At 35.2% G+C, this 25,180-nt stretch overlaps 1 protein-coding gene across 5 annotated transcripts in view; it reads right to left on the bottom strand.

The window, feature by feature from the left end:
* The window catches only part of LOC123695043 (CCR4-NOT transcription complex subunit 6), a 192,340-nt gene that overhangs the window by 29,741 nt on the left and 137,419 nt on the right, over nt 1-25,180 (bottom strand). The window lies entirely within an intron of this gene.

The raw sequence follows: 25,180 nt of genomic DNA, 5'->3' as shown, positions 1-25,180 counted from the left end.
CATCTTTATTCGATACCCATGTGACATGATAGAGGATGTCGTTTTGAGGCATTTTTCGTGATAAATTGCGGTCAAAGTGATCGTGACTTCGTTCGATAGTGAGTTGTAAACATGCCAAGTTTAATTTTAAGACAACTTAGAATAAATGCACGCGTGCGTTGATTGTTCTTCACAAATTTCTGGGCGAATCTTTAAAGTAAATTGTTTCATACACGGTACTCTAGATTTAAGCAAAACTAGACACCATCATTTATGAGAAAAGTTAAAATTACAAAACATAAACAAGAAACCTCACAAGCCCACAACTAGAGAAAGCATAAAAAACCACATCTATGAATAGCCCATCACTAACACGTTTCTACCACTATCATAGTTTCGCGAATTTGCCAAACAGCCAAACAAGATGTCACACACGGGTGAAAGCCGGGTGAGCAGGCCGTGGTGATAAGCATCGGCACGCTCTTCACATTGTTCCTACGATACAAGATAATGCTTTCACCAGTTGCTGCTTGCTACCGTGAGAATGCTGCGATGTCAACACTCAGTCAACATTTGTTTTAGCAGTTTCTCTTGCGCCAAGGTTTGCGCAAACCAGATTTTCACTCGCGACAAAGCTCTTCATTAAGGTGAAACCGGTGGGCCTTTGTTTGGGCACAGTAAAGATGTTTCATTTTAGAATCATATTGTACTATACGGGCCACAGAGCCAAATAAACACGCCCAGCTTTGAATGCTTAGATTACATGTTATATTAACAGTGGCTTTGTGCTAAAATACAGGGTTTACAAAAATAAAATGATTCTTCCTATCTACAATGTAAAAAGCTTTAGCTTTTATAACTATACAATTACTTATTAGATCAGGAAGCAAAGTGATAAATTTCTTCACACGCGACACTTCTATAAAAACAGTCTGTTTATTGGTTTTGCACAATTTTCACAAGACTATTGTTAATTTAGAAACAAAAGAAAAATATTTATCTTTGAAGCACATGATGCCACATGGCTACCAAATTACCTTACTTATACTACCTCATAAAGTAGTAAATTAACGTTCCTCTTTTTTTACCTCAGCAGATTATAATAAGGTAGATAATATCTTGTAGTGATCTTGATATAATATCGTCTATGAATGCAGAAAACCAGCAAACCACGCGTTCCACTAATTCAGCCCTGACACAACATTAACAGAACGATCCAATCAATTCGACCTACTGCTTGATACAGTTGCACTATCATACCTATACATTAGTATTGCCTTCATGAAAATTGATTACTTTGTAATGTTAGATTATTGTTATGGTATGAGTATTAATACAGCTATTAGTGAGACACATGAAATTCAGTTAAGTTTCAGAAGACATCAAAATGAACTCAAAAATATATTGTACTATAATATTTGTGTTGTGTTACAAAGGTGATGGACGATGGTGTAAGTATAAGTACCTCATAAATCACCTATACATTTATAAACCAACCAAACCAGTGATTAACTATACTCAAGCGTTTCCTCGTGATCTCATTAAAATAATTCTTAAATACATTAAAAAAAATCCTCAATACCTAATACCTCCATCAATATTATACGCATACATCATCAAACACGCTCCATTCGAACCTAATCAAACAACTTTACATACACACGCAATTAAGCATTACTATTGATAACGAAACCCATGCTAGCCTATAGCTCATAGCTAATCAATTCCACGCTATTCGCTATCCATTGAGTGGACCAGACGTCGGGGAGCCGCGGCCGTTCGGAAACCGGTACCGCATCATAGTGCAAAAACCACTCCATATATTAATATTGAATATTATACTAGCATAACGCGCGCGGCTTCGCCCGCTTTGAAAACTTAACAATTTGTATACTATAAACCTTCCTAATAAACCACTCTATCGAGTACTTTCATGTGTTTGATTTTACGCGACTATTATTCGAAATTCTATCGCTTCAAAGTATGCGAAACGTTGAGATAATAATATAATGAATAAACCACTCTATATATATTAAAAAAAATCTTATCAAAATTCGTTGTAAAGATTTAAGTAAAGGTACAATGGGACGGGCAGACAGCGACAGCGACTTTGTTTTATACTATGTAGTGATGTGTAGGGTTAGTAGAGGTTAATTGAATACATAAAGAAGAATCTAGTTTTTAGTAGCCACAAAAACACTGAAACGAAATGATTATGATCGTGTTTGTTTGATCAGATAAATAACCTATCGATTTATCTCACGTCAAAAAAAATCAGTGCACATTTTTTGACAAAAAATATAGTCACTGAACCTATATTGTGTAGGTATATTGAACTTATTTTATCTAAATAACAGTATTTAAGAGATTGCCTCAAAATTGATAACAGCTAGTTTACAAACAGTAACTTATTTCATGCCATTTCAACCAAAAGTATTAAAAAGTATATTTACGTAGGTACAAACCAAGCTGAACAACCGAGACCAATAAGAAAAAATGTACTATTCCTGACAAAGTGACCCGACATAATTCCACTGACTAATTTAATATAACGGTATACTAAGACATAATAATTAAAGGTGGCTATGATCGATACGATCGTTTAGGAAATCACGGCTACATTTTTTATCCGTATTACGTGTAAGTAGTTTCTGAGATATAACAGCGCAGGATCTCCATATATGGAGATGTCTGAGTATTTATGGCGATTTACCAAGTTCAGTAATAAATTGATTAAAATATAATCATGATATCCTGCGTATTATGGAGGCTATAACGTCATAAATACCAAGCCATCATAATTATAATGTAATTAGACGTGATATCTCAGATCTAATTTAGTTCATTATAATTATCAGTTTTTTTTCTTACCAATAAGTCCAAAGTAAAAGAAATACTGTAGGTTTAATTAATCTAAATTCTAACAAACGATGACAAGAAACGAAAATATTAACACCTACAGTCAGTTTTTAAACAAATGTATAAAGCCGTGTTATGTTGCCTTGTTATATTATGCCATGTCATCCCATTTCGGGGTTCAAGAAAATAAAAGTATCAGGTTCATTTACTTTGTAAGTAAGTTTATATTACTTTATGCAATAAGAAAATGTCCAGAATATAATGCCATTGTAAGATTTAAAAAGCAGTATCCACAGATTATATGACATTTATTACTTTCAAACGTTTTTAAATAAAGCTTTCATAACATACATGAATATCAATAAGCGTGTCTTATCGGTTTCAAATACGGATTCGAGGGACGTATTGCGTATTAAAATACAAAATACATATAAACTTATTCAAGCGGAACTCGAGTTTCAGATCAAAATTATGTTCATGACGAGACATATATCCTACACCCATTTGGAATATTAAACCGACTCATTATATTATCAAGTCTGACGAAAATCGGCTATAGGTACCTTTTGAAATAAAACAAGTATCATGTATTGAACACAATGAGGAATGTCAATGCATTTTTTATATTGTAAAACCGCTTATAGTGTGAAGGGCATGAATTTTTATGCATATCTATTATACACGATTAAAATTCTCGCTTCGCTGCTTTGGTTGACATATTTTTGCATCTGAAATAAATGTGATCTATGCTTAGATCACGTGTGACCCTATTCTATTGGTATATATTTTTAGCGTTGATATATCAATACTATTTAGATTACAGATTCTTCGTGGAGCTAGAGATAGAAGATTTTAAGGAAGCATGTGTATTAATATACTTAAAGGTGAATTTAAAACAACCGAATGCAATAGAAGAGTTGTCTGAAATCCATACTAATATTATAAATGCGAAAGTAACTCTGTCTGTCTGTCTGTCTGTTACTCAATCACGCCTAAACTACTGAACCAATTTGCATGAAATTTGGTATAGAGATATTTTGATACCCGAGAAAGGACATAGGATAGGTTTTATCGCGGAAATCCTACGGGAACGGGTTTGCTTTGAAAACGCGGGCGAAGCCGCGGGCGGAAAGCTAGTAATTAATAATTCATCAAATACATAAAAGGTTGGTTGGTTGGAAAGCATTAGAGACAATTTCATTCTTTGGGGAACAGCACACAATTACACGCTATGCCCAGGTGTTTATGATCAATATTCATAATTTCACATCCCAGTATTCATCGCCTCGAGCCAAATATTTCACACACGGGCGATACAAGGAAGTACCCGCGTACAACAGGTTCAACGACCATTAAGTGCCAACTTATAAACTAACTGAGCCGATCTTTAAAAGAGCATTATGCGATTATGTTAACCGCCATTGTGCTCGACGGTCAGATTAATGAATCTATTTAAATACAATGCTTCTTTTCATTTGGCGCTCGAAAATAATAATATATTAGCCATATTTTTTAAATATATAGCGTACTGCGTACGTAGGTACCGTGCAAAGACCTCGCCGGTCTCGGATTTTATCTCGGAGCCGTCGACATCGTAAAGAAGTTATTTTCGCCAAAGAAACAAGCATGATGTAAGCCTGTAATCATTTTACGTAACACATGACACAATAACCACTTTTATAAAGGACAGCTGAATGCGCCGAGGTATACAAGGGAATTGGAAATTATTCCGGCGGCCATACAAAAACGGTTTGGTGAAATCTCAATGTGTATTCTCGGTGAGCGAACAATATTCTCAAACTCTTCTGTATCTTATTTTATCCTTATTTCACCTGGTATTCATTGGAATGAATGTGCTTTATGTGCAATGTGAAATCGAGACGGATGAGAAAATTGAAATGTCTGTTTGTAGTAATATATTGTGCTCTTTAAATTTCTATACTATGGTACTATCGTAGATCTATAGACATTTTATAGCGATATTACAAATATTTGGTATTATTTTTTATTCAAAGAAATTCTCTATTGCATTTCTTACAATCATCGTTCACCACAAAGTGTACTTCTTATAGATAGAAAACTTTGAAATAGATGTTATGTATTAGAAAAAATTAAAGCTTTCCAACCACAGATGTAAAATCATTATAGATGCCAAAGGATAACCAAAATTAACTGCAGATGTCCATCAGTATAAACCTGCCAGGATCATTTAAAGTTTATAGCATTTATATCTCTCACGAGTAGGAAGAAACACGTTAAATGCAGTTTGTAAAAAGTTTTCAAAGCGCGATAAAGTCCTACGAATTTCGACGACATTTTCAATTTTTCCGCGAACGATTGCGTAGTATGTCTATTTCTAAAAAGGTAATGTATTTTTTGAAAATTTCATTCAGATATGTATGGTTATTAAAGATGATAGTTACATTGTATCCGAAGATATGCTCAATCTTTGAGCCCCTTTGAAGTGATTGTTATAATATACAAGTCATTTATATAAGCTTACTCCTGATGGCCACCGCTACTCTAGTCCCTTATCCTCCTTATAGCAGTCTATCACGCGAAATACCTGCGGCCAAAGTTCGTAGCTCGATCAAATATAAACGTTCACCTAACCTCAACTCCGCCGCATGTAGGCTCGCCCGCTTCCATAATATCGTTCAAATATGCATTAGTCGGCGAAGCGTGCCGCAGTCACGAACTTTTACTATAATTACTTTGGGGGTGTGACGTCACGAGCACATTAGTTTGGCTCCGTGTTATTTTCGATGGCGAACATTGAACATTGGTCGCTCCGGTTGGCTGAATGCAGCAGGGGATCCGGGTCTCAACTCTGCTAGTTGCTACATTGTTACCCATGGCGATGCCCAATGGACTTTGGAAATAGGCATTTCAATGATTTTGGGAACGTCAGGTATTTGAATTTAGAACGGAGGAGTTTCAAAATAGAACTTTTTTCTATAAAGTCTTGTCCTAGTGGATTTTCTCACTCGTAATTATTTAATTTAGTAAGCAGTTCACATGCCACATTATACATATACATCAAGATATTTGAATATTCTCATTATTTAATACATACCTATCAGATACATTAATTTAGCACGGTAAATAAAATTATAATCAGTTTTTTGATGAACCATGATAAAAAGACTGACTCTTATCTCATTCAATCAACAGCCAAAATATTATTAAGCAGTTTTTGCGATTTCTTCATGGTGTTTGGATTAATTTTTTGCGTCCAAAATAATAATCACCAGCGGCGACGGCTGCGTGCGTGGTTAGCATGGGATCATCGTTTGCCCACGCGCAGTCTTGACCGCCCGTTCACGGCCAAGGTCACTCCACTCATAATAAACATGTAATTTAGTACAATGCGCTACCGAGCAGAGCTAGAGCCACGTGGGGCGGTTCCGCTGTGATTTGATTAAACGGCTCGGAAAATTACAACGTTGCGAAACGCGGCGATGATATATGTTGCGTGACAAACTTTATGTACCTATTGGCAAAGCGGCCCATCCATATCCGTATCCATATATGAAATATTCACTCGTCGTTCTCGTCCGTTTTAAACGGTTTACGAGAATCGATCCAGTCGTATCATTTAAAGATACAAGAGACAATCAAACCGGACGGTGTTCGTCGTAAATCACGGAGCGATACGTTTTGTCGCTAATGGAATCTCGCTTGTAAATAGTAATAGACTCCATTTGCACATGTGAAATGGTTCCCTAAATGGTCAATAAACGGCGATGTTATTAGCAATTTAAATTTTATGCACAGGTCACTGTTGTTATTAATTTGTATAGCATTGAATGTGGCATCTACTTTGTACCATTATTTATGAATCACCAAGTTGTAGTCTTGAATCTGAATATGCACATTTGCCCAATGTCTTATACGCATAAACATTTTATGTAAATACTCACGGTAATTATTGTCTTTAAATTATGCCTTATTTCAGATGCTATTCAAACTGACTCACTTTGTTTTTTTTCTAAATATCAATTATCGATCTCAAACCTCGATTGATTCATAAAGACTTACAGTTAAAAAAACGATTTGACCATATCCCCCTACGACACACGATGTGCCCTGGAACATTTCAATGCGTTTCCAAAGGAGTGGCTCAAACCTCTGTTAAGATTATATCAAGTTGATGGATCGCTATGTTATTCCCACCGGGCACTCATTCCTGCCTTGTGCAGCGCGTCGACGCATAATATAATACGCGTGCATCGTTTTACGCGAAATATCGACATCACGACCTTGGCGAAGGTGAACGAACTCGCGTGTTTGTTGATTGATTACTGATTGCCGGTTAATGGCTCGTGTGAGGTGAGGAAACAATCGTTTGTTACTATAGCGATTGACCGCTCCGTTGGTCAAGTAACGTAACACTGTTAGAACAGGTCTCGATAAGCCGTTCTATATCTACTAACATACTATACGTATGTTATTACAAAGAAAGAAGAAAGAAAGAAAGAAAATACATTTATTTGTACCGATGCACATTAATACATAAAAAATAAATAAAATTAACTTATAACTAGTTACAACGGCACAAAATGGATAATATCCACTCAGTGGTTTGAGAATCTAAGGACATATAAGACACTTAGATTCTCCACTGATTTTCAGTGGACACCACATTGACATCCTGACAGTGGCAGTGTACTTATTATGAAAAAAATAAAGAAAAAAAATAAAAATAAAAGCAATAATATAATATATAATAATATAATATAGTAGATAGGAAACATATCATATATATTATAAAGAATTATTACTTACATAACAGACAATAATACATTCTAAAAGAAGATACAATACTAATACGCGATACATCATTTAATTAATAAACAACAACTACAAATAGAATTATTACCAGAGCCGTACCGAGTCACGTGTTTGGAGCCCCGACCTCATAACCTTTTTGTAAGCAGAGCAAATAGAACTTCAGTCTGTTTTTGAAGCCCAATACATTGTTACTTGTTACAAACACTAGCGCATTTTATTAGGTGCGGAGAAAACTGACCAAATAGGATAGTTATCTACGAAATGTTTACAATGGCATACACATTCTTGCAAACAAACTACAAATTGCTAGAAACATACTACATAGTTCATGGATTCATTAGATATCCAATAAACACTGGTGTCTGTATCAAGATGGCATAAACATGCGTACCCAAGTTACAACGCACTTGTAGCGTCTTAAAAAATGATAAAACTCGCGTGCGACAATATCTCGTATAAAATTCACAAACAAACGGCATGTAAACAGAACAATCTACAATCAGCGGACAGAAATGGTCAGATTGGCGTGCGCGGGCAACGGGCATGGTCGCGACCAAATAGGCTTCATGTCCCGAGCATTATCTGCGATATTCATATTGAGACTTGACGCACGTTCACATTTTTTTTTTCAATGCGTGTGCTACACATGTCCCTTAACATGTTTAATCTTATCGTTTTTAACTAACAAGGCGTAGCTATAGGCGTATGAAGAAAGGGGTTTATTGCTAAACCGGGTATGACCACATTGCATGACACAGTGTACATACAACGTTATTTTGAAACACAATTTTTATCGATATCAATAAATCTCATCACAGCATAATTTCCATACAAACTTACAACAATCGCTGACATTAACTTCTACATGCTCCTACCCTTAAATCAAACAAAGCAAACCATTACAAACTGGCCACCAAAAGCGTTTATCCTTAATTTGCCTCGTCCAACGTACAGATAACGTCCTGGCTAACGTTGACGCGTACATCTACGACAAACAAGGCAATTGCGCCGACCGTTCCTATCAGATTCCTATCACGCACGCAAGGCTCAGCGGCTCCGTACCTTCGGCTCGGTCGCCTCCAACCATCCATGTTCGAAGGGCCAATTTCATAAACAACGTGAATTATTGAAACGCACATATCTCCAACTGTTTTATTTAACTATAGCGGACGGGTTCCGCTTGCAAATTTAAACAAAGACTGTTCGAACGTTGGTTTACGACTTTTGCGATCATGATTTACATTAGACGACCAAGAGAAGAATAAAATTAAAGAGCTATAATTTAATTCTAACGTTATAACTGATGATACAAGTTCGTATTAAATCTAGGTGAAGGAAAACGAGTTAACAAAGATGAAAAGCAAGCAAGTAGTTTCAATGGTACCTAACTTTGAAGGAATTACGACCAAACTTTAATAGTGTAGGTAGTCGAGTTTGTTTCAACGTGTAGTAATCTCACAGTGTGGAAATGAATCACTTCCACAGGCATAGGGTTTTAACTTTACTACTATTTAAACCTACTGTATTATACCGACGAGGTAAAAGGATTTCCGTACAAAGAGAGGTAAATTGAAGACCGAATTGAATGCACCTCCTGAATGTACTGGATTTTGCTATCCAGTTCTAATGTTACGTTCCTAATCCTAGTGTTGGTCCTTTTAAACTTTTTCACGTTCAAAATATATGCTTTTATTTTCAGGTACGTTACGTAGAGTCGAAAATCAGAAAATGAAGACCAACGGGACGAAAGATCAAAGAAACGAACGAGCACTCTTTAACCCGATCTATCGATTAAAACAAAAGGATTATAAATAAATATCAGCGGTCGAATTGTACTATTATCGTGGGTGGCCGCAAATCCTTAACAAACTCGGCAACTAAAGCCAGCTTAAACACCAAAACCGCACGACGGACAATCTTCAGACGTGCCTGTTGAGCACCACTTATTCGACCTCAAATCACTTTTTGTAGACAAACCAGATTCACGCAAACGAAAGTAATTGAGTAACAATTGAAAGTCTATTTTTCATGACGATGGTTTTAGTTATAGCGATACCTTAAATAATTATAGGAAATATCTAACGGACTACAAATTGTCTAAATTGACTCCACATTTTAAAGCACAGCAATTTGTAGTGAATATAAAACTGTGTTCTTAAAATCCAATATAACTTTTAACCTGAATAAATAGACGAAACGAGGCATAACAAGAGAAAATGTCAATCTTACTTTTACTTTATCGCGGTCCGCAGCCAGCTACTGAAACGATTTCCGTCAGAATTGAATAAAGCCCAGTAATCACATTAACTACACAATCTTGAATAGAAAGTGAAATGATTGGTCTGAATTGAAATCGGAATTACTATTGCATTAGCGAAAATAGTGAATTCGGGTTCGGTGTATTCAGTGGGTCAATAAAGTCTGTTTAATTTGAGCGCCGCACTGCGAGCGCATTGAATAAAACATTAAACAATTTGAAATGGTCCACTCATTGTAACAAATAACCATTCGAACACCAAAATGATGCGTAATGTTTGTTAATCAATCTGATTTCACGTTTGCTAAATGATGATGCTATTGATACCTATACATCATTTTAGCTTCGATTCAGTCTAAATTATTATTGGTTTATGTTTTCAAATAAATATTATCTAGTTGTACATATTATTTAAAATAAATGTAAACTATATTGAGGAGAACCGAATAAGACGATAGTATCGTACTTTAATGGTATAGGTTACCATTAAAACAATTTTCGCATTTTCAAAGACAATGACACCTTCATCGTCTTTAAATTTATGCTCGACCTGTACCTTGTAAGTACACATCCCCGACCGATAATTTCCTAATCCATTGTCTCCGCAATACGTTATCACCACCATTTTACCTAACCACTTACGCAACAGTCTAAAGATATCAAAGTGGAGTGTTAGCAAAACAGCCGCTATCTTGTACGATGAAAGCCATCGATCGGCCGCCGCCCGGTCACGGCGAGTGGATCACGTATCCTACGTACTTCATTTCTCAATATATCCTCATCCGACTCTCTGCTAGCTGCTACCGTTCACTATAGTCCTGGGATCGCCGCTTTTTTAGCCTTAGGCGGCGAAGGTTTATTTTATTAGTGTAACTAGTTGAAACGCATCTGCTTTTAAAAAGAAGATCCCGTATATTGCAAGATTTTCCATTGATGCTTTGTTCCTATTGACTGAAGCGTGGTGTTATATGCTTTTACTGATTTTTATATAAGAACCAGTTTTCCTGAGATTAGTGCGTTCAATCAACAAAACAAACATTTCAACTTTATAATATTAGTTTAGTATAAGTATTTCCTGCTGCTGGACAAAGTTTTCTCTCCCCTCAATGTCTTCCTAATGTGACCAATTTTACGTCTTAGTTACAGCTCCTTCCGCTATATGAATCATTATTTTATCTTTCTTGTGGATTATTTACTTCGTCGTCGTATAAAATTAAAATATTCATTTGTATGGTTTCTTTTTAAAATAACGCTTTCAGTATACTCTTAAATGTTAAGATGGCATAAATGGCCATTAATTTGAACTCAAATCTTCAATCTCATTATTAAACCGTAACAATTGCATTATATTTTCCAATGACTTTCACGTAATTGGCAGTAAATTAAACGTCTCTAATCCAAAATGTTGTCGATTGTGTAGCTCCTATAAAACGTATAAAATAATATTATATTTCGTCACACCGATTTACTTATCGTTTTTAACGCTTGAACGTATTTATTTTGTTTTATTGTTAGGATTGGTAATCGACGCATTAAATATACGTGCTTTGTGAATGATATGAATTAATTTCGGTTTAGTTCAGTAAGAATATATAATGTATGATAATAAACGTTGAAAAGTGTTAAAGTCACTATCAGTCACATTATCAGCAAGCAAACAAGTGGTGAAATAGCTATAACAGTTATACAGGATCTGGTTTTCATAACTGATTATAATATTAATAACTGGTTCAATCTTCCATGTAATTGCCCATCATCCTCCAATGACATACTTATCTTATTTCTCCATCGATTTTACAATAAATTTCAAATGTAGACGGCTTACCAGACGAAGTAACCGACATATTTTATACGAGAGATCTCCGAGTGCCTTAAAGTTTTATTTTCCTGCGCCGTTCAAAGAGATCGTATTCAGTTTATGTGTTTCTGAAAGTCTTAATAAAATCCGTCGTCTTACGTTTTAACGACAGGTAGACAGAAGACGCGAGTTCAGTTGTTATATGTATATTTCACAAAGTATTGTTCAAGACGCGTAACAACATTTTACGTAATGCTAACTGAAACATTATTATCTACTACATAATTAAGTGTAATAGAACTTACTGATCTTGCAAAGTAATACAGTTTTTATTTGTAAACCAATACAGTGAAGAATATATTGTTTTCACAGCCTCCGCCTGGTGAAACTGCAATAAAACATGTGGCAAATCATTTAGTTATTAATACATCGTGATAAACTAACACAAACTTTTCAATTTATAATAATAGTAGGTATTCATTACCAACAGAGTATTGACAGAATAAACCAACTATTTACATTTCGCATTAAGTTTCTTCAAGCGCATCTAAAAAACTATTGAATATGATAGAGTCAACGGCCCATAGTCGTGATATTGGTAGATTATTTTTCCACGGGGACAAAAAATACAGGCTTCTAATGTATCCTTACGTATCTATTTGCGAGGCTTGTCAGTTGCGAGTTGTGGGAATTGATGGTGAACTAGTAAAAGTGAGGATCGTGAGACGAATGCTTAGCGAGGGTCAAATGAAACCTCTGTACTTGAAATTAAAGCTGATTGTCGTCTTTTAATTGTAATTTCATAATAATGACATATTAACACCTGCTAAATATTCATTACACGCTTTATTATGATTTCTCATGTGAATCTATGGCCTACCTTAGAAATCATTTAGTTTTGAGACCCTTCTTATAACTCATATATAAATATGAACTTACTACTAACCAACTAAACATAACTACAATCATTACGAATGACATCCAATCACATCACCTAAAAATAAACCAAAACACCTCTTCATTAATTACCACAATATAATATCATCAAAACATTTCATCTTCGCAGTCTAAACGAATCAAAGTTCACAGAATCTAACCAATTACGTGAAGCTAAGCGAAACACTAGTACCTACCTACCAACAGACCATAAATAAGAGATCATTAATTATTCGCGCGTACGGTGTCAACATTCAGTATTTATTGTCTATGAGATGTTGACCTTTTTTGGTGCGAAACGTGCTCAGTTGCTCACCGTTCAGTGCATTTACATTTTCTTTTGGTTTATGCACATGGTGAAGAAAATTTATATTAATTAAATTTATTGATATCGTAATTGTGTTTGTTTGAAATATCACTCTCTTCATTTGGTAAATTTCGCTACAGAAGATCGTACTTCCATTTGCTTACATAGGTAAGAGTGTTTTTTTTTTCCAGAGAAATGATTAAGCACACCTTGGTTAAAATATATTACTTATTTGTTTTTGTGTAACTACTTATATAATGCCTGGGTTAAATTCTACACACATTTTCATAGTGCATCTGTTTCCTTACAAGAAATATTGTTCATCTTATATCCGCAAAATCCACATTCTAGAACATATACCTACAAGACCAACGCCGACCGTGAACTTCGCCTCCCTCATAAAGCGTTCCTTTAACGTCGTATCGACATGCGATATCGCCTCAGGTTCGTCGACCCGCTGTTATCTCGACTTGTACCAACTACATTAGATGTGTGACATCATTATTGTGACAGCGTCACGCTCGTCTCGTTTGATGGGACGTTTTGATTCAGACGTATCTAATTCCGTCCGCAGACATTGCCTACTCGGGTTTCCATAACGAGCTTTCGGCACAAAGTTGGAACTTTGTATTAAATTATCCTCAATTAACACCCCGGCTGTTCAGGGACCGTTAACTGGCATTTAGAATAATCATTAACCATGCTTTACAAATGATTACAAGAGACGGGATGCGATCGTTAACAAATCTTTGATAAGAAAAGATCGTATATTTTGCTTAAAGACTTGCAACACACGCGTACATCTTGAGGTTTTATTCATGCTCATAGACGCTTTGATTACTTCCCATGTGGTAACTCTTTCCTTCGTACAGTTTCTTTAGAGAGCATAAGTAAAATAAGTAATACGTAAAGTACATGATAGGTATATATAGTAAGTAATTCGTTAGAATAAACTACAAGTTTCATCTAGGTTAGAAATATCTTGATATCATGGTAAATATTCACTGAAACAAAACAAGATAAGGCTCATTCAAATTATACACACAATGTAATTTTCCCATGATTTTGTTGAACGATCTGCTGCTCTTATGCTAGAAATCTATACATCATTAACAACATGCTAAGTCTCCGATATTAGTAGGTAATTTGAATTATTAGCAATTTGAATCGGGTAAGTCACGAGTCCTACTTTTTCTATTCATTTTTTAGGGCACGATTGGCATCGCCTTTTTTTGAAATTACATAGTCATGACAAATTACATGTTATTATAATCTTATAGTTCCGTAACAATAACTTACATTAATGTTAAACATATTTATCCTTTACCCTAGCAGCCTGGAAGAGATCGCTGATCGCTTTAAGGTCGCCTTTCGCTCTACATTGATCCCTCTTTTCCGTACCTACTAATAATCGTATTTTCCATAGGTGTACTAAATTATGAAATACTAGCTTTCCACCCGCAGCTTCGCCCGCGCAGTCAAAGAAAAACCCGCATAGTTCCCGCTCCCGTGAGATTTCTGGGATAAAACCTATTTCCCGGGGTAAAAAGTAGCCTATGTCCTTTCTCGGGTATCAAAATATCTCTATACCAAATTTCATGCAAATTGGTTCAGTAGTTAAGGCGTGATTGAGTAACAGACAGACAGACATAGGTAGTTACTTTCGCATTTATAATATTAGTATGGATATACGCATACGAATCATCTACTATAAGACAGATAGTAATTAAAGCGGGTACAACGACAGCAGGCGTTTTGGCAAGGGTCGCGTCGACACAGGGCAGTATAGACGGCGTCACGGCGCGAAATGTTAGGGTCTGAAAACCGCACTAGCATTAACCTTCTGGTATCTATCTACCTATTTTGTTATTGTATTATTAAAACTGAAGATACAATTATTCGTAAACAATTCATTTTTTCTGTAATTAGAATTGAACAAAGAAATAACCACTAATCATCATAATATCAACTCAAACGTAAACAGAATATAGTACACAAATCTACCTAACATCCAGTAAGATGAAGAATCTTTTTCTAAACATTTCTCAACACCACATCATTCACCTGTTAAATGTACACGTTTAGCAGGTACAACTACAGCTCAAAGCCAAAAAAAAACAACATACAATTTACATGTTCTGTTTCAATACACTCGGATATCAAAAGTCATGTCACTCATGTCTAGTCGAAGTTGCGCCAAAAAATGTAGCGATACGTCGCGTCGGATCTACGCACCAATTGTGACATAGTGCGAACGGGGCTTTTCAACACTTTTGTTCGAACCCTAGTTTTTTTAAATGTTTGTGTGAGTTCTTTTTGTGAATCTTAATCAACTGGCATTGGTGTTGCGAAAAAGTGGCGAATTTCAGGTTAAAAAAAATCAATGATGAATTTAATAATAAATTCCTAGAGTAGGTGTATGCCTATACATTCTGATGATTTAGGAGTAGACTTTAAAAAATCTGTCCCACCAAATCAACTTACTCAAGACAAAAGGCTATCAATCAATGTACAAAGGTGGCAAATACAAAAAACGCAGTGTCCATCAATCGAAACAAGAACATTAAACGAACGCGAGCTAATCTTCCCCGCGTGTCATCGCTCCGGCCCATCGCGCGCCGCACAAAAACCAAAGAACAAAACGGTTAATACATTGCCGCAAAAAACCACGACATGCAAAATTGCCCAGCTCGACTCGCATTGAGAACCCGAAAGCGTACGGTTAAATAATTTCATTACAGCCATCTTTTTTGCGCGCGATAAAAACGGGCCGCAATCATAACATAGATGTTACGATTGTTAAATAAATTATACGTTTGTTTGCTTTAATGATTATGTTTGGATATACAATGAAATTGTTGGTGAACAGCCCTCGAAATGCGGTTGAACGATCTCTTTATGACGCCGATGATATAACGCGATTGTTCATTGCCTCCGCTGGTTCATTGTGCGTGGACGCGACGTGTGCACCGAGATAGCCGGGATGGATTACAAACAAAACTATTATATTACATACAGCGACCGTTATATTACGGTGAGCGAAACATTTCTTACGAGAAAATAACGCAGAATATCTCATCGCGCGGGAAGGAGGACTTAATCTACGGCGACAAATCTCAACGAAAACTAGGGCAGTCTGGAAATCATTCACAACACCCACTCTTTCTTTGGATTCATATTTCATAGATACCGATAGTACCGATGAACTAAAATGTTACGGTATCCCATTTTGGCACAGCTGACATTCGAGACCTATTTTATTGATATTCGATTCGGTCACCTACCAATAACTTTAGAAATACATAATTCTAACCAAATCCTGGCTCGATTAACAACGAGAATATGATCTACACAACATATTTTTATATAACATATATATCTCCAAGCAACTACCCAAACAAACGCTAAACAGTTCATATTTACCAAATAACGACACGAGATCGTAACTCAAAACTGTAAACAAGCCAATCTATAAACCGCACAACTCGACGCGTACTATTTCACACCGAAACCTCAAAAGTCAAACATGCAGTCCCAAAGTCCAAATCCACATGACTGACGTGACGTCACACGACCTCTATTTACGGACACATACATCACTAGAAACAGAAATGTGCACAATTAACACCAGAAATGCATCCCGGTTTGTACCTACTAAACAAAAGTAAAAGCGTGCAAGATTTATTACTCCAAGTAATGGCGTATTTAAATTAGCTTCTAATGCATATAGTTTTACTTGATGAGATAAAATAGACGGACAATTAACGGAACATTTTATTAATGCTTCTACATTTGTCTCTAAGACGAGATTCACAATCTCTTTTGCGAAATATTAACTATATAGTTATTGAAACAAACATTTATTGATATGTATGACACACCATTTAACTTCACTTATGAATTAATAAAATAATAATCTACTAACAATTACATAAAATAAAGGTAATATTTTAACCTACTGCTACTAGCTTAACCAAAACCGAATAATTTCGTTACGACAAAACTATTCACAAATTAATATCTGAAGAACATACATCATTCTTAACAACGCCTCAAATCCGACAAGCACGCCACAAATAGATAAATTCCTAGATTATCTCAAGTACACGCTTCAACATACAGATGTTCACGCTTGCACCTCCAATCCGCACATTTCGGCAACCGCCAGCGAAATTACTATAATCATTCACATTCAGTCGGTACATCGTCTCGTAAATCTTAGAACAAATTGCACGTTCCATATCTCGATTGCCTTGTTATTAACCGGTGACTCACTGTTGTACTCAACTCCTCACTACTACACTTGTCAGGAACCGGCTTTTCCGGCTGCTCATCAAAAGGTTCGTTAAAAGTCACAGACATTTTCGTTTCGTATAATCTCTCATGAGCTTTGTCAGATTGGTGTTAATCGCTGGTCCGATAGGCTGCCGTATAGATAAGTCAGATTTCGAAACAAATCAAGCAACGTGATAAGTGTACATTAATTAATATATATTAGGCAAATTAGCCACTGATTCTTAATCTTAAGTAAAAAATTAAGCAGTAATGACCAGCAATTATTCGTGGGAATACATTTATAAACTTTAAATTATTATGAAGGCATTTTACCAGCACATACGTATCACCTGATAGTAAACAAACATTAGGTATTACTTTCAAGAAATAAATAGAAATAGGACAACGGATTTCTGCTTCTAGCTCAAGCATTTAATAGTCTACACGGCGCCACTATTTTAACTAAACATTCTCTCTTATTCTAAAGTCCCTAGCAATATACAACTATTAACAGAATCGGAGTTAAACAAAAGAGTGTTTTATAAAAAGGGCACCACCACACCACTTCCTGCAGCTAATCTACAAATCGCTGACTGCATACACTGCACGTCAGGTCTGCATGCACAAAGTGCAACAATTACGGCGATATAGTTGAACGACCCAACAGAATCGATATGTGGGCAAATTCGCTGGTCCAACTCAACTTTACATTGGAATTTTACCTTTGTTTCCCGTAATCAGGGCTACTTATCCAGTATGTAAAGGCTTACACTGAAATGCACGTAGATAGTTGTTCAATAGCTGTAAACGTATTTTAATTCGTGTTATATATAGCTTTGTTAATATCTTTATCAAATCTATACAGAATAATACGAGTAGTTTTAAGTACACAGCAATAAGTCTGATTACACAGGAACTTTTGCAATTTGTCCTAATTTAAATACTTAGAAGATAAAACCAAGACCTCAACATTAATGAAGTCATATTCAATGAGACAAAAATAATTTATGGACGATAAATTATTAATTGATACAATTAAGCTAAAACCAAGGCAATTAATTAAATTAATAAATATTTGATATAGTTCGAGTATAAAATTCGGGTCATGGGAATATAACGACCTATAAAAGGTATCCAGTGATAGGTTAGACGAGGTCATGTTTATGTCACCGATTGAACTTTACCGTTTTCAATTTGTTTGACATTAGAAATAATTAAATATTAATGAACGAGTTTGACTTTGAGGTCCTGTTATATTTTCATAATATTAAAAATGTCATACGTACTTATGCCCTAATAAGTAAATGTGTTGTGCTTTTTAAAAATGTAAAATACGTATTTACAGTGTATCTGCGATCACGTGATGTGAATAAAATGAAACGAAAAAACCTCCAAAAATCACACACATCCTACACCATAATCAAAACGCAATCCAACAACAATTGACGACAATTTCACCTAAAACTACTTTATTATCATGGAAAAATCGACAAAAAAGCACAAAACACAATAGAAAACAAAACGCACATTTCCACCTACTTGCCATCTAGGTTTTGGTGTAACGGGAGAATTGAAAACACATGACCTTAATGCACCGAAATGAACACAAAGTGACTGACAAACATGTGTTTTTGAAACCACTTTCAATGTAAAAACACAAACACGGAACTGCGGCGGTAATTGCACGGGCAAATATTAGTATAAAGCTATTAGTAGCTATTTATAAAAACGTCGATATCTTGGCAAATAACGCGGACGCTTTGTATCGAATAGAAATATATAGTTCAGGGCCTTCATGAATCCGTTTTACAAATAATCCAGCATTTTATCGATATTGTTGAAAAGAAGCTAGAAATAAACGCATTAGTTATACATCACAGAAAAAATAAACAAGCCGTCCCGTGATAGACATATAGCTGATAATAACCTCGACACACAAGTGAATGCTAATTCAAAAGAAAATTGTCATGTTCTAGTTGCACAAAATATAGTTGAAAATATGATTGAGAATATCAGAAGAAAATAACGTACATTTCTCAATAGAGCACGAATATTATGTCATAGTTATAAAACGTGGAATATTACCGCGAATCGAGCGAACATAATCGATATTATGCAAAGCCCCACTGTTTCTTAGAACATCTAGTTAATTGTATACCGAGTCGTTTCAATTGTTTGACCTCATTCTACTAGGAAATTACGTAGGAAAAAGTTCTTATCACCTGACATTTAGCGCGCTAGATGTAGATATTTGTTCGGCACAGTTTCGTAAGTGATAACACGCTGTTTTAAATAAAGTAATTGGTTATTGATTTAGTGAACTTTCGAGACAATTGTACGTTGGTACGATTCCCACAGGAGATAAAGCCACCGTTCGATAAAATACATAGAACTAGGCATCAATTTTCTTACGGAGAAATAGCTTTCTGAAAGTTGAAAAATATACGTCTCATTTTCTCAGTGACTGACATTACTTGATATTAAAGTCAATTGGTACGTCAGTTTGTAACATAAGCTACGAATATTATACGAAACCAAGCACTTATTTGACACATAAATGACGTATCCATGAAATACCACATTTAAATATTGAACAAGATAATGAACGGTAATATATATGTTTATTACCTTACCATATTTGAGAACCGATGATAACTAACTAGCTATGCATAAAAAGTGTATAAAACATTAATAACTCTGAGTAGTAAGCCGACAAAATCTAGACACGCGGCAGCGTGTCAAGCCGAGTTCAAGCGAAGAGAACTGGCGAGCAGCAGCCGTGTGTATATTTACACGAACCATTTCGAGCCACTTTTCACCCCCTTATAACTCGAAAACTATTTAAGTTATATAAACCAAATTTGGTACATATCAAGAGGACCTCAAGATAAACAAGAACCTTAAATTTCATAAATACAGATTAAACAGTTGCGTAGATATTAATATCCAAAAATCGCAATTTTTAAGACTGACTGACTTATAGACATATATACAAAACCTAACCTACTTCCAGATGACCTAGAAAGTTCAAATTTTGTAATAAACTAGGTAATAGTGAGTGTACAAAGGAAAAAATCAGAAAATACTGAATTTATTTGTATTTAATTTTTTTTTCAATGACATAAATTTTGTTTGTATGGAAAAATGGAAAAGTTTAAAAAAAAAGAAAATAGTATATTCACCTTACTAGTCTTAAAAAATAGATCAAAACTAATCAGTGGCCGAAAAAAATTTTGAAATCCATCAATAAATGACTGAGATATAGATTATTGAAGTTTACATATTTTAGGACGAAACATCTGTAGATTCGAAGCGCCTCTGACATCACACTCACTCGCGCTAGTATCGCTAGGGCGGATTACTTCGATTGCATGATTTCTTTATTCAAAACTGTTATTAAACGTAAAATAAAAGAAAATTGTAATAAAAATATTGCCTTTATTGCTCAATGCTCATACAGTTAAAAATAATATATAATTTTACATATTCACATTTATTTATTCTTTATTTATGAGTGTTTAGTTTAGTTTTAATTTCAGTGTAAATAAATAAATAAATAAATAAAATCTTTATTTTGCTTTAAACATGGTATTCAATGGTGATACAATTATATTAATAAAGCACAAACATGTTTAGCCAATACAAGCATGCAAAAATAATTACCATAAATGGTGTAATGGAAGAAGGCTTCGTCGAAGGTAAAATGATTTAATTTGCGTAATATTAATATGAGTGAAACATCTTTAGGCGCGTTTAGAGTAAAATTTCAAGATCGCGTCATGGCAATACCGTAACGTCATGGAGTAAGGCGACGATTCTTCTACAACGATCTTTGCATCTTGGTAATAGTGTGTGTACCTACAAATTCACGCTGGATGTTTAGAAAATCATGTAATCTTTTAAACAGAAAACGAGTTTAAAAAATTGCAGATAATGACGGGGCAATGTGCGCTGACATTCATAACATACAAGAAAATATAGAAAATAATACTAAACAAACCATACAGAGAAACCGCAAGAAAAAAAAATCGTATATAAAAAGTATTATATATTTTATAAATTAAATCAAATTTGCAGAGTAATTTTCTGTACAAAAAGTAATGATATCCCACCAAAAACATAAATGTAAAAATTGGAGCCGAGTTCAATCGTTGACTTAATTTGCCAAAAAAAGAAATGAGATCTAAATGTGTGCCAAGTTCTGCAGATAGTCCAGAAATTTATTTACAAAGATGTATTAAGTTCTTAGGTTGACTGAAAACTCAATTGTTTTATTTTCCCTTAGAGAACAATGTTTATTCCAAAATATAACTTTTTTAATTTGAATAATATAATTATTTTCACAAAGCAAACCTATTGAACCCCATAATTTGATGAGGCTAGTTTTACACACTGTTTATATTTTGTGAGGTTCTAAAAACTAGCCTCATCAAATTATGGGGTTCAATAGGTCATTAGTTGTTTGCTTTGTGAAAATAATTATATTATTCAAATTAAAAAAGTTATATTTTGGAATAAACATTGTTCTCTAAGGGAAAATAAAACAATTGAGTTTTCAGTCAACCTAAGAACTTAATACATCTTTGTAAATAAATTTCTGGACTGTCTGCAGAACTTGGCACACATTTAGATCTCATTTCTTTTTTTGGCAAATTAAGTCAACGATTGAACTCGGCTCCAATTTTTACATTTATGTTTTTGGTGGGATATTCCAACACGCAATCCAATCAAACGATTTAATTTTGTTAAAAAAAAACGAAATCATAGAACTTATAATCTTCCCATACGTAATATTGATAAATAACAACCAGCGATTAATCCGAGATGAAAAATAGAAGAATTAGTCTTACAATTTAATGGACGACTAGCTAAATTAAAACGCAAGGCCAACTCGATCATTCGACTACAGATGCAGAGGAATTAATATAGACGATGTTGACAGATATATTCACTCCACATGCACTTATTAACCCGAGAATAAACTAAGATCAATCGAGCCAACTAAACATTGGAGGGAATAAAATAAACCAGCGATGGGCCAACGACACGCACCAGCTGCGTTGACGCTGAAAATAACGTTACTATTCACTGATTCACGCCCTTCACTGTTTTGAAGTTTGACCAGAAACATTCAACAAATTAAGAACAGTTTCACTTCACAGGTTAAGTTTTCAGTGAGACAGATGCATAGGTTACTTACTTACTAGGTACTTACTAACAAGCTAAACTTACCTCTAAACTAATAAGGTTACCATAGAAGCAATTCATATTGAACCCGTGTGAAATAATAAACCAATACAATTATTGGACACAGTTTTATATCAGCATATGCACAGCCTACTTCATATTCAGTTACCAGGCCAGACGTGCCGACTAGTAAGCAACCAGGCAATGAGAGATAATTAACAACAAAATTGGCGAGAGACAGCTAGACGCCTTACTTTTGTGGTTGTGCATTAGACTCCGACATTACAGCGCATCGCCTCGACGTAGGGCAATTAAAAAAAAACGACAGATTAACCTACAATCGTGTGGGAAACGCGACTTAGCTTATGACACGAGAGATTCAGAACTGAAGACGATTGCGAAATTGTTGAAATTAAGGTGAAAGCTACAGTACGGGACGATTACCGTCGATCCTAATAATGCGTAATAACGTCAGTAATAGCAGATGGAAAATGCAGTCGTGTAGTTTGAACCAATTTTATTAGAGACGGTACGTCACGGACGATGCCGACGTCGAATGCTCACGCTCTGATTTGCATATCGCAAACGAAAGTGTAGCGGTAAGATCGACCCGTTTTCCTAATGAGCAATGAGGTTGTAATAAATTAAAGATGCACTTCGTGTCGTTATCTAAATTCGCTTGACCTTCCATTTAAAACAACATCATGCACGTTGATTTTGACCCACATTTCGTTTTACGGTCGCTTCGTAATTCTGCATTTGTTTCCATACTAAATACCAAATCCATTAAGTGCCAACATATTTTATTGCTTCATTTGTGTTTACGACGAGGTGGAAACTTTGATTGCTAAATGTTAAACAATTAAGAGCGAATCAATTTATTTTGTAGGCAATAGGTACTTTTTTCGGCATTTTTTATTCCTTCTTGTGAAGGCTATCATTTAACGAAGCAAGTTGCCTTTTAAATCGAGACTACCAAAACGAAAAACCAAGGTTGAATTCCGGAGGCACTAGGAAACCAGTATTACGCGATAACGACCTCATAGTGACTTGAATAACTGCGTTAAAACTGGTTCATTTGAATATTAGTCGCTCCAGTTGTATTGTCTCGCTCCCGATATCCGTGCGAACGGCGCGCCATAATCCGCGTGGCGAATCGCCAACTCTCTAATGTAGCTGCGAGACAGCGTAACAATTGTTCTTTTATAGCGTTCATAATCGCCAGCAAACAATCAAACAAAACGTCGCTATGGTTATTGCCTATCGGAGACCGCTGCTCCAGTTATTGTGGAAAAAGTGAAGTTTCTTGATTTCGTCAAATGCACCATTTACCCAATTCAAGAGAGCGGAACTGACGCGGACGGAAGCGCTTGCCTCCATTGTGGAGGCGTGTTAGATAATGCGTTTGTGAAAACGCAGCGAGGGCAATGGAAACGATTTCGATGTGATCTCGAGTGAGAGCAATGTGTCAATGTTTTTGAGTCATTCCATTACTTTAAACGGTTCGTAGTGCATGGCGAAAATCAGAAATCACTCATGATTACACCATTAACTTTGATGGTGTGACAACTACTATATATTCTATCTTATACGGTTCAATCTGTTGAGTTAACTTTGTATAGATTGTATAAATTGCCATAATAATGAATTCTTCTGCATTGTAAACCATCATTATTAAATAAATCTAAAATGTTATCCATCCCCACTACCGACTAGACCAGTCTTAACCATCTTCACTGGACAACACAGCGCATTAATAAACCATGCACATAGGGTACTTAACCGAATTATCCTCTGTAAAACGGCTTCACATCGTTCATTGTTATTCTTCAGAGCTGTATACGTTATGAATCATTTGATAAAGTCAACAGGTAGGAATCCGATAGAATCAGCAGTGCGTGAGCGCGATCTGTTGCCGATTTAATATCTCAGCCGAGATTATTTGTTCACACGCCCCCGGGGGTATGTGCATCACGAGTTCATGGTATATCAAACAATAACAAACGAGATGCCGCTAAGTCTTAAACGCAAGTAAATATATGAAGGTAATCCGTGATGAAGTTCAAGCTAGGCTATAATTTAAAGGTGAACCTTATTTTATGAAGCACAATATTTCATTGTATTTTTACGAAATTGCTTATTCTTACGCTATTAATAACGTACATTTTCATCTAAATTATTTTGAATTTCCGTAAACTATATAGCATTTAATAAAATTGCAGTGATAAATAATAGACAGATGTAATCCTAATCCTAATACTGCACTATTAGAAGAAAACGTTCCCTTAATTTACACAATAATACAAACATTACTACACTCGAAACCATTTCAAGTCTCTCATAAGCTCTACTTATAGCGCATACTAGCACGTCCTATGTGTGATTTACGTAAAAAAAACAACTTCTAAGATTTCTTTCTTGGCTCTATACCTACAATGAATATATTGTACCGTTTTACATAACACAGGGAAAAAAATAACTCAGTTAACATAATGCTTAGTTTGAAATCGGATTACAAGTATGTTCAAGCAAAACACGTAAATGATGTAAGTGTTAGATTTTCTGCATGTTTAACACGTTCTATTCATAAATTGATAAAATATAATAATAATGGTTTTGAGAACATAAAATATGCAAATTTATGATATCTATATATATAAAACTCAAAGGTGACTGATATAGTGATCTATCAACGCACAGCCCAAACCACTGGACGTATCGGGCTGAAATTTGGCATGCAGGTAGATGTCATAACGTAGGCGTCCCCTAAAAAAGGATTTCCCAAAAT

The sequence above is a fragment of the Colias croceus genome, chromosome 10 (genome assembly GCF_905220415.1).
Source record: "Colias croceus chromosome 10, ilColCroc2.1".
Lineage (NCBI taxonomy): Eukaryota > Metazoa > Arthropoda > Insecta > Lepidoptera > Pieridae > Colias > Colias croceus.
The sequence above is the reverse complement of the archived record's forward strand: the minus strand, read 5'-3'. Positions and strand labels throughout refer to the sequence as shown.